Source organism: Sinocyclocheilus rhinocerous, unplaced genomic scaffold (genome assembly GCF_001515625.1).
Source record: "Sinocyclocheilus rhinocerous isolate Xijiao unplaced genomic scaffold, SAMN03320098_v1.1 scaffold3047, whole genome shotgun sequence".
Classification (NCBI taxonomy): Eukaryota; Metazoa; Chordata; class Actinopteri; order Cypriniformes; family Cyprinidae; genus Sinocyclocheilus; species Sinocyclocheilus rhinocerous.
In genome coordinates, this window is record NW_015662947.1 from 183,858 (window position 1) to 195,209 (window position 11,352).

The following is an 11,352-nucleotide window of genomic DNA, read 5'->3' on the forward strand; positions in this document are numbered from 1 at the left end:
ACACATTAAAATAAAAAAAAAAAAAAAAAGTAGAACAAAGGTGGGATTTGATCATACATCTAATCCAAGAGCAAATGCATAAAAGACACAGAAATATAGTCATTAAAAATATTAAAATAGTTAGAATGGCTTTAAGAACTGTTTCTTCCAACATACATACTTTTAAAAGTTTTGGAGTAGTAATTCAAAAGAGTGGCCAAAGTTAATGTGTTAAGAAATGCAAGTGATTATATACTAAATTATTACTTTTTTCAGCACTATTTTCTTCTCATCCACTCAAATTCCTTAGTTACACAAAGGCCTATAATTTATTTTACTTTCCTTAAAAAGCAACTGAATGTGTCATCTATGAACATTATGAGATTAATTGTGATTACATATTTTAATTGACTGACAGCCCCACATTAAATACTCCAGTATTATAGTCCAACACTGAGTGAAATACACAAAGAGAAAACAAACCCACAGCTGGTCACGAGTCAACACACACACACACACTCCCACATCCCCGTACAAACTCTCAGCACACGCACACAGTCTGGCTGAAACAGCTGTGGCTTCTCTGAGGGTCAGTCTGTGTGTATTAATCACTGTTGCTTTATTAGCATAAATGATCGTGCTTAGTGATCGTTCCACTGGTGCAGGGAAAACAACAATACAGAGAGAAACTGAGTCTGTCATTGAGCTCACTGTGCATGTGATCAGCCATTTGTCTTCACTTCAGAGTCGAGCTAATGATGAGGAATCTGGTGCACATGTAAATGTGAGGAGAGAAAACTCATCAAAAGAATTGGTGTCTTTTAGCCTTTTGGTTTTTGTGTGAGATGAAAAATGAAACCTGTTTTTGCTAAGCCTATCGAAAGAAATGAATTCAAACCACTTCCTGTAAAATATAAATCAATATGGCATTAAATAACTAACAGAAATATAAGAACTAAACTTATTATAACATCCGGCTTTAGGCTATCCCATGGCTTTAGGAACCCTAATGATGTTACTTCAACTGGCTGACTGAAGCTCAGGTTTACCTGAACACTTGGGATGTCCTGCAGAAACTTTAAGCTGACAGACTGGAGGGCCTCCAGGGGCCATTCCTGGAACCAGTCCAGAGTGGTGCAGTTCAACAGAGCCGGGAAACGCCGGGCACGTAGACGCAGACTATTACCTACTGGAAACATGCAGAGCACGACCCACACACACATACAGTACGCACACACTGTAGACACTGATCCAATCAAGATATATAGTAACTGCTGCCTATATTAAAAACAATCATTGCTGCGAGACCTTGAGTTGTTGTCGCACTCGAGTCATAAAAAAGCTCCAGCAGTTCTCGTTGTTGTCCAGCAGACCCAGTTCCCGCACCTCACTCCTCACAGCTTTTCTAACACCATCCACCTACTCTTCACTCAACAGATCACGGATCTCACCTAGGGTCAGACCACCAATAAACACATTACTTTTACTTAAACAGGGGTCACATGCATTTATGTATTTACAAAGCTTTATATTGAGCAAGTAACATTTAGATACTAGCTAATGTTATATACTAGCTAGGTAAGATTTTAATTTAGATACAGTCGTATTTATGCAAAAAATGCCACAAATAAGTAATTGCAATGGACAAATCTATGGAATTTCTTCCTTATTGTGACAAAGTCGAGTGTAATGGATTATTGAGAAAGAGAAAATGTAGAGCCGGGACTTGGTTGTTGATTGGATCTTCAGATCATGCACTCAAAAATGGAGGCAGATGAATGCGGAATAAATGATTGAAGAAGTCTGGCATATGTCACCAGAGAGAAGTCTGTCGTTTTCATTAATTGCATAAATGAAAAAGCACATAACAAAACAACTAAAAATTAAAATGAAAACTGAAAATATAAAAACAAAACATGATTCAAAATATTAATACAACTATTATAGTATATAAAGAACACTAAGAAATCACTGTAAAATGTGGTCCAAGTCATTCATTAATAACATAGTGAATAAAAAAATTTCAGAAGTAATTAAATATGTAAATTACTTAAAGCTATATTTACGTAAATCTAATGGCTCCAAACGCAGTAGAGCCCGACCGATATGGGTTTTTTGGGGGCCGATGCCGATATTAAGGAGTAAAAAAAGACAGATATCGATATATCGGCCGATATTCTTTATTTGTAGGCTATATTATAGTACAGTATAGTCAAAAGTTTGGACACACTTCCCATTCGTGTGTCAAAACTTATGACTGGTACTGTATATAGAATACAGTATATACATAAACAGAATATATACACATAAACACATTTTTTGCAATGATAACTCAAATGTGGTGATCAAACACTTATAATGATGTGACAAACATAGGCATATGTAATGGAGGCAGGGTATTTAACAATAAACTTCATTATGCAAAATGAGTCTGACATCAGTGCACTTAACAGTAAATTTCACTTATTATAAATAACTTAAAAAACACAAATAGAACAAAATATATATAACTTGAATTAAGAAAATAAACAATAAATTGCTAGTCAATCATTGGAATCCTCCTCACACAATGGACAGACGAACCTGGACTGTGTATTAGTTGGACATTATCTCGATGGAACTCTCAACTTCTCGTATACATGGATCTAATGTGAAAACTGTAAATTTATGGCATTCAGCTTTTAATGTTGTGTCAGCTTTTCTAAAATCTTTGTAAAATTATTTTATTGCTATTTATTTATCTATTATTATTAATTAATTTATTTTTATTATTACAATTTATTTATGTATTTTTTATATATACATATTTTTATTTTATGATTATTATTATGATTATTATTATTATTTTTTTTTTTTTACGTCTAGCAGGGTTGGGATGGGTTCTAAATTTGCACAGTTGCTGTTTGTTTTATATTACTATTCCCAGAAGAAAATTCAATAAAAATGGTCGTTTGATCGCGTCCAGTGTAGGCAGACTTTAGCTGTTGTAGACACGGTGTTACTCACCTATTGAGAAGAAACAAAGCAACCTCGGCGTCCGATCGCAGGCCTCCACTCCTTGAGTTCTCTCCAGCTCTGGAAAGCTGATCCGATATTTACACGGGTCCTACTTCTTGCCTTATCGTTCCGCAGACTTTCCTCTTTTGTTTTTTATCCACCATCTCTATCTTTCTGTCGCTCGGCTCGGCTAATGTCCGTCCCATGCACTGAAAGCTCTCTCCTCCACATCACGAGTAGACACGCCCCTTATTGCTGATTGGCTACAAGTTTGTTTTGCTATTCGGCAAAAATCAGTTTTCTAAAGTGTTTTTGAAAAAACACATACCCTGCCTTTAAGTGTACTGACCTGTTTTTTATTTATTCATCAAAAATATAACAAATTTCATGAAATTCTGCATTATACAGTAAACTCCGTATTTATGACTGGATTCCGCGATTCCGTCCATGTTTTCTGCATCGCAGAAATCACAGGGCCCTACTAATGTAGCAAACGATGGTAAGCTCATAGTGAAAGTAAAAGACGGGGACATTGTTTATTTACTTTAGCATTGAGTCTCTCCAACTAGGTGACAACGTAGCGTTAAATCACCATTCAACAGACTCAAGCCACCACCGTACTGCCGTCTATTGGACTACAGAAACATACTAACTTTTCAATCTGCTACGTTACTGAGTCTATGCTGACACACCGTGTCTGCGCCGCAACAGGACGCGACAAAGCGACCATTGAAAATCATTTTGTCAGTACGTGATAAATAGAACGAGGCATCAGTTTACTGTCAGGATTAGACATGTCGCATCGCGCCGCATCTAGTGTAGACAACATCACTGATTATAATGGGTTCTATTGTATTTTGTTGCGCCGCGCCGCTCGTGTCCGGTGTAGAAACCGGTGTAGGAAATGTGATGTGACAAGCATGAGTTCTGGGCCGTGGCACGGCCGGTATAAACACCAGCAATGACTGAGTGGCCGCGATCAGCTCCGGTGGCCGTGGAGCCGTAATGCGCCGCAGATGCGTGCCGTGATGCACAGATCCGCTCTAACGTCACTGAATCTACTGTTAAAAATGAACCATCCATTCGTCATATCATCATGCAAAACTAAGAATTAGAATCATTGTAATGTGACGATCAAATATAGGTGCGGGTGGGTGGCAGGCGGATAATTTATTTGAAGTAGCGCGCTCTGCTGGACAAACTAAGTAATTACACCATTCAGAAGTATTTAATCTGCGTTGTATGTTCTGTAAAAAAAAATTCATATCGGCGGCATATTCACCGATGCCGATATATTGGCGACAGGCTCATATCGGCCGATAATATCAGCAAAACAATATATCGGTCGAGCTCTAGTTATAATCTCCTTGTTTGAGTGGCCTGACATCTCAACTCTGGCTCCACCAATGTTTGGAGCATCTGTTTGGCCGAACATTGGCAGTTTAGGGAAAGTTTACTGCCACTGAAATAATTCAAATATATGCAAGTTCTATTTTGTTTTATGAAAGTTTTGTGTTATGAAAGTTACACAAATAAATGCTATTCAAACAAATCCTTTATGGCTTGTAGGAATAAACTCTCTCTGGTGCATTTAAGCATTAGCAATTACACACGCATCAGTTAAATATGTTACATTTGTTAACTCTGATGCTTTATTCTGGTTCAAGCACTAAGCGCGTCTCCGACCTCTGCGCTTGACATCAGTGACAGATGAGAGCCACCATCTGTGCTCTGAGGGTCTTGATCCAATGACATGCAGGCCTGTTCCAGTCACTCTTAATCTACTTCACTGGCCCCGCTCCATTTACATATGTTTCCCATTCATCAGACCAACACACAATGAGCCCCCCTGTGGCGTGTATGAATGTGTGCGTGTGCAGGAGGGTCTGACCTGATGAGATCAGGGTGCTGATGATGACGAGGAAATGGTCCTCTGGGATCTGTGCGTCCATGAGGAGCAGGATTGTGGGTATGCTTTTCACTCCCGTCTTCAAGTACAGTCCGGCCAAATCCGCCTGAAAAATATATGACAGATAGTTGAGCACACTTACAATATGGAAGAGCACAACCAAACTCCAAAATCAGTTTAGGCCTTGGCTTAGCAGTTAAAATATTCAGATACACTGAGTTATGGTGTTCATATGGGAGATTTGAGTTTGAATCCGGTCCGCACCTGTATTCCGATCCCATTTTACCCTCCTCTTCCTATCATTTCCTGTCACCTTTCGATTTTTTTCTCTTAAATAATGACAAAAAAAAAATCTTCAAAATCAATATGTCGAAACCAGTACAAAAGCAGATAAATTGATATAAAAATAAAAAATAATACAAATTCTGCCACTTTAAATGCTCAAGCTCTAAAGTTGGTGGATCCTGATTGGCTATGGATGTTTTTATCATTCTTCACAGATTTTGCAACAGGTTCAAGTTGGTCACATGACCAACACAAAGCTGCTTGGTCTGAAAACGACTTTTCTGTGAGCTGTGCTACATACATTGCTACACTATTGACAATAGACAAAGGAACGCAAAATATAGCCCAAATCTTATAATCCTCTGAACGCGCACACTAGATGATTCTGTTGTACAGTGAAAAACAAAATAGAAAAATAATATGGGTGATGTTCTTTCTCAGTACTCTACTTTCTTGGCATGTTTGTGGATGCCGAGTTTCAGCTATAGAAGCACACAACATCCAGTAGGTGTTTGATATTTAAGATTTGAGTTCGGGGACACTCCTTCTCGATCGGGAGCAGTTAAAGTGGTCATGATTATTTATGCTTTTTTAAAGATCATTATTTTGTGTATTTGGTGTAACAGAATATGTTGACATGCTTTAATGTTCAAAAAACACATTATTTTTCAAATACTGTACATTATTGTAAGTCCTCTATGCCCCGCCTCTCTCAAACGCTTCGTTTTCTACAAAGTCCCTCCTTCCGACAAGCACAGTCTGCTCTGATTGGCCAGCTGACCCAGTGCATTGTGATTGGCCGAACACCGCAAGCACTCGTCGGAAATGTAACGCCCCTTACCATAATCGCAAGCTTCATCTTTCAAAATAAATGTAAAGACAGAGCCCGAAAGGGGAACAGAGTCGCGTGACAGACACAGTGATGAAGCTGGTATGTGTTTGTGATGTGACCCCCTCTCTCTCTCTCTCTCTCTCTCTTTCTCGCTCGCTCGCTCGCTCGCGCGCTCTCTCTCTCTCTCTCTCTCTCTCTCTCACACACACACACACACACACACACACACACACACAAACGATGCGCAAAACTCCGCATTTAAACAGTAAATAGCAAATACTTGAACTAATAACAAAACAGTAGCTGATTCAGAAGCGCCAGATAGTCATAGCAAAGTCAGAATTACCTCCTCTCCTAGGTTCACGAAACGGTCGTCCATAAAATGCATTGCTGTTCTGTTGTAAGTGATCCAAATAAAGTGCTTTTGCTTTCGCACTGAAACACACAGCGTCTCCCTGACATGGCTGTATCAGCACTAACTGCGGTTACTGAAACCACGCCTTCTTTCTTTGTGTGCACATTTGGGCGGCATTATGCAAATATTTCCACATGGTGAGGTAGATATGTGGGGGCGTGTTAGAACGAGCCGTTTTAGGGGGGCGTGGCAGAGTCTTAACTTTGATAAAGAATATCTCTTTGGTTTTGAGACTTTAGTCTTTGCAACTTCAGGGATCTTATCTATGCACAATCAGCTTGTAACACTCCAAAGAGAAAGGAAAACTTGAAATCGCATCATATGACCCCTTTAAATAATCGTAATGACACCACACAATAGAGGATTTTTTGGACAATCGAATCAAATCAGGCCACGCCCCCTTGATTGTTCGGGGGTGCAAATTGGGCTTAAAATCGGCCTTAAAATCTTCAAGTGTGTGGCCAGCCAAATGTGACCTTAAACAAAAGGAAAGAGAAAGTTGTTCAACATTTTTAGGCCCAATATGCAATACTGCATATTTACATAAATGCATAGAAACAAGACGAGACCAAGATGAAGTGTCTTTTAATGATTATGTGTAGAGGGCATCAAACAGTGAGTGTTGAGTGTATAGAGATCAATGCAGCTCAGCCAACTGGCCTCAGATTTACCACACACTGATAAATGAAATGATAGCAACGGCCTCATCAATAGGGCATTGAAATATTTGCCTTGGTTCTTTAATAGGATCTGGCAATTACTCCCCATTGCATCCGGGCAGGACTAAATGAGATCGATGGAGCCGGACGGGGTATTGATCAGGGAAAGTGTTGTCTAAAAGAAACCTTGATCTCTGGTAATGAATCAATGCCATTTTAGATTTATCCTCACCTGACAGCAGTGATGGGTACTATGATTTGGGCAGCTGATGTGGGTTACGATGGTTTGGCACAATATCATAGTCACATTTGTTGTGGTTTCTGCTGTATGTGGTTTTCTAATTTTCATATTGCACGCCATTGATTGTATTGTGCGGCCAGAGTCTATTGGTGTGAACTCTGAGGACATGGTTACCTTCAGGTCCTGTACATTGTATCCCTTGCTGAGGGTGGGCTGGAATACATCCATGTTGGAGAGGTGGGCGGCAAGGCGGGTCAGGCTTTGTTTGCCTCTAGGACATGCCAGGATGCGACTGATCCGACACCTGCAGAAACCAGTCAACAAAATCATGTGTGTGTAATTACAGTTAAATCTGTATTCACTAAAGCACATACTGCAGACGTAGCACTCACACATGCTGCATGGCTTCCTGGAACGGCACCAGGTTCATGGCAGAGTGGAGCTCGTTGTAGCTGTCCAAAGCCTCATTGAGGATACAGCTGAGCTGCTCCCATCGAGCTACGGACATATAGGAAGGTTCTGCAGAGCCCACACTGCTGTGCAGGTATATTAGTGGCTCCTGCAACATTGCCTCTTCCTCCATTTCCTTAAAGAGACACACAGAAGGCAACTACATTTTAAGCAACAATAGTATTTAACTTATATATTTAAATCAGATAATGGAGACTCTGGAGTTTTACTAATGAAAAGTGTAGGAGCAATCGGGATAGTTTATTATTATTATTATTTATTTAATTACTTATATATGTATATGTGTGTGTTATTTATTTTGAAACATCTATGTCATTAATTGATTGATTGGTTTATTACTTGTAGATATATATTTATATTATAATTTGTACAGTAGTAATTACAATTACTTATTTATTGTATTTATTATATTTATATAATTGTTTGGTATATTTCTAATCTAATCTAATTCTAATTTTTAACAAAAGAGTGGGAATTTTTTTATATTTATTTGTTTGTTTTTAAATATAATATTATTATACTTTAATTACAATGAAACATTTAATTCATTTAATTATTTATTTCAATTATCATTTATAACAAATATTGTTTTTTTAATTATATTTATAAAAATTGCTTTGGTGTATTTCTTATTCCATTGTGCAGAATTTTTCATGATACAGAAAACAAAGAAAAGAAAATAATAAATATAAAATAATATGGTATCTTCTTTGTGTGTGTGTGTGTGTGTGTGTGTGTGTGTGTCTGAATTGAAGGCTTTAACAGCAGTAAACATGCCTTGTTTTGCTGGTTTACTTTGGAGGCCTGTCGTGCAATGTCCGCCTGCAGCCTATGGAAGAGCTGAAGGTCGGATGGTTCAGAAAAGCGATCTGAATATACTCTTCTGGATTCATGGACCCAAAGTCGAACCAGATCTGTACCCTGTCTAACATACTCTGGCCTGGAGAACAGGAGACCCTAGATGCACATACAAACACAGGTACAAAGTGCTGGCTAATTCAACATATTTACAGTTTAAATTACTGAGCACAGAGGGAATGCTTACCTGGAACAGCCGAGAGAGATCCCACAGGTTGAAGAGATAGTAAAACTTTGTGGAGGTGGGGAGGAAGTGCCGGAGCACCCTGTCATGGAGGGCTACAGCTGCTTTCACCACAGCTGGGCTGAATGGCAACCTCTGCAGGTGGAAGCTCAGGACAGTGCCAAAGATGAAGCCGAGGGTCTCACAGCTGGGTGTGCTGACTGCTAACACTGTGAAATGCCTCTGATGAAAATCAAGGTGAAGATTTGTCAGTAATGTCTCTCAAACACAATTTTTTAATATATTATATAATACACAATAAACAAATTTAAAAAAAGAAAAAAGTTACTACACGATATCTTTTAATATAATTCAGCATTTTTTAAATCACTGCATTATGTATGAAACAATCAGAGTTCAGAATTTTAAAATGGCTTCCTTTTGAATTCATTAGTTTGAATTTAATTGGTCACAACCCACAGGAGATGCTGAATTACAATGAAAAGAGAAAATTACTAATTTTTTAAAAACTCCAACACAGTTCTGTAACAAACTGTTGACTAATTATGCCTATTTTTCCCCAATATGTAAAATTCATGTTTAATATATTAATACAAAAAATGAATATATGTACTTTAATTGTAATATATTAACTTGTATGTTAATATATTAAATTATATGTTCAAAACTGTGAAAAATACAGCACCATAAACTGTCCATATTTTATGCAAATTAAATATCAATATTGACATAATATATTGCATTATTTATTACATAATAGGTCATTCATTTATTGATTGATTGATTGATTATAGTGGGTTTTTTTTGTATACATCACAAATACATATGAATACACATTTCTATATATGGTATAGAAACTGACGATTAATGATTATTAATAATATTTGCTAATGCCAAATATATGGTGCGTATGATAACAGGTTTATATTCAGTTCTGAATGCTGCACAACACTGGTAAATGTGCAATAAAGAATCTCCTACAAAAGAAATGCAAATACCTGCAGTCTGGGGTTAATTGTAAAACTCCCCGATGTTGGATTCATACAGGAGACATAAGTGTTGTGTATGTCTTTCATTGTTAACTTTTGAAACCATTCACATGCTGCACAGTGTTACACACTTCTGGGATACATTTGAAATATTCCTACCATAAGAGCAGATTTTTATTTTTATGTTTTTTCTTTAAAAGTTTTTTTTTGTCTAAAATTAGTGTTGGCAATGATGTATGCTGTTCAGATCTACTAAAACCTTTTTTTTTTAGTTTTAGGTTTAATAAAGCAAACATTTACTCAACATCTATTCAAGTACACCACGAGGTATACTTGGGTGGAATCACTGCATATAGACCACAAGGAGGTGCTGTTCTACACATTTGAAGCCCTTTTAGAAAAATGTGAAGAAATGCAGAGTCACACTCACTTTGCAGAATGGAGGCAGTGGTATGAAAGTAAAGGGGAACTTTTGTAGTTATAAAGTTCTCCGGTAGTGTTTCCAGAAGTTTCCTGACCAGAGCAGATTTCCCAGTGCCTGCTCCACCGACCAGCATAAGAGGCTGAGATGTCTCCAATAACATGCTCATGAAATACTGCAGTCTAACCGTCTCAACTGTTGGGACTAACACAGACTGCAGACAAAAAAACAAACAAACAAAAAAAAAACACTTTGATCACTCAAGTCATATTCAGCTTATCTAAATCAATAAATAACACCGTAAATCAGTGTTGGAATAATACAATTAAAAAATAGTTAAGGAAGAATTAAATAGTAGTTAAGGGACCCTCTTAAGAACACACACACACACACACATATATATATATATATACACACTAGGGAATGACTCAGGCCGATACGATACGCATCTCGATGCATAGCCAACGATACGATACATTAAAGATACATATGAAGCAGCTACCGATGCGATACGATTCACCCCTATTACGATGCAGTGCGATCTGATTTCGATTCGATTCAACACAATGCGATTCGATGCAATATGATGCAATGGAGAAAATATGATCACTTTTAATGCCTCAAGGCCTGTTTCATAAAACAAGTTTACCAAATAAGCCATGCTTATTTCGGTTAGTTTGACTCATTGTCAAATGATTTGGTTCCATAAAGCAAATTTAACATAGGCCTAGATCAAGCTTAGTCACTGTGGCAACTTATGCTGGGAAACTAACCTGGTCTAAAGCAGGCTAACTGTCAGGCTAAGCTCAGCTCCTCTACTGACCAATAGGAACAGATAATTTGTCCCTTTCTCAACAATACATTTTACTTAGTGGGTAAAGTCTTTTGAAAAACTGAAATTAATGCAATATATTTGTATCCCTATAAAATATGCGAAAGTTGCACTTTCTTTTCTAAATAAAATCAAACGACAAAGATATCTGGTCAAACTTTCAATGAATACCAACTAGCCCTCATTCCTTTTAAAGCAATCACACAAAAGGTTTTGCTAACTTGTTTAAATAATTTGTTTATTTTCATAAAAGATGAAGATGACAGGGTGGACAAATGCA

The 11,352-nt window shown here is 37.6% G+C and overlaps 1 pseudogene; it reads right to left on the minus strand.

The window, feature by feature from the left end:
• The window catches only part of LOC107728518 (dynein heavy chain 11, axonemal-like), a 58,640-nt pseudogene that overhangs the window by 22,589 nt on the left and 24,699 nt on the right, over positions 1 to 11,352 (minus strand).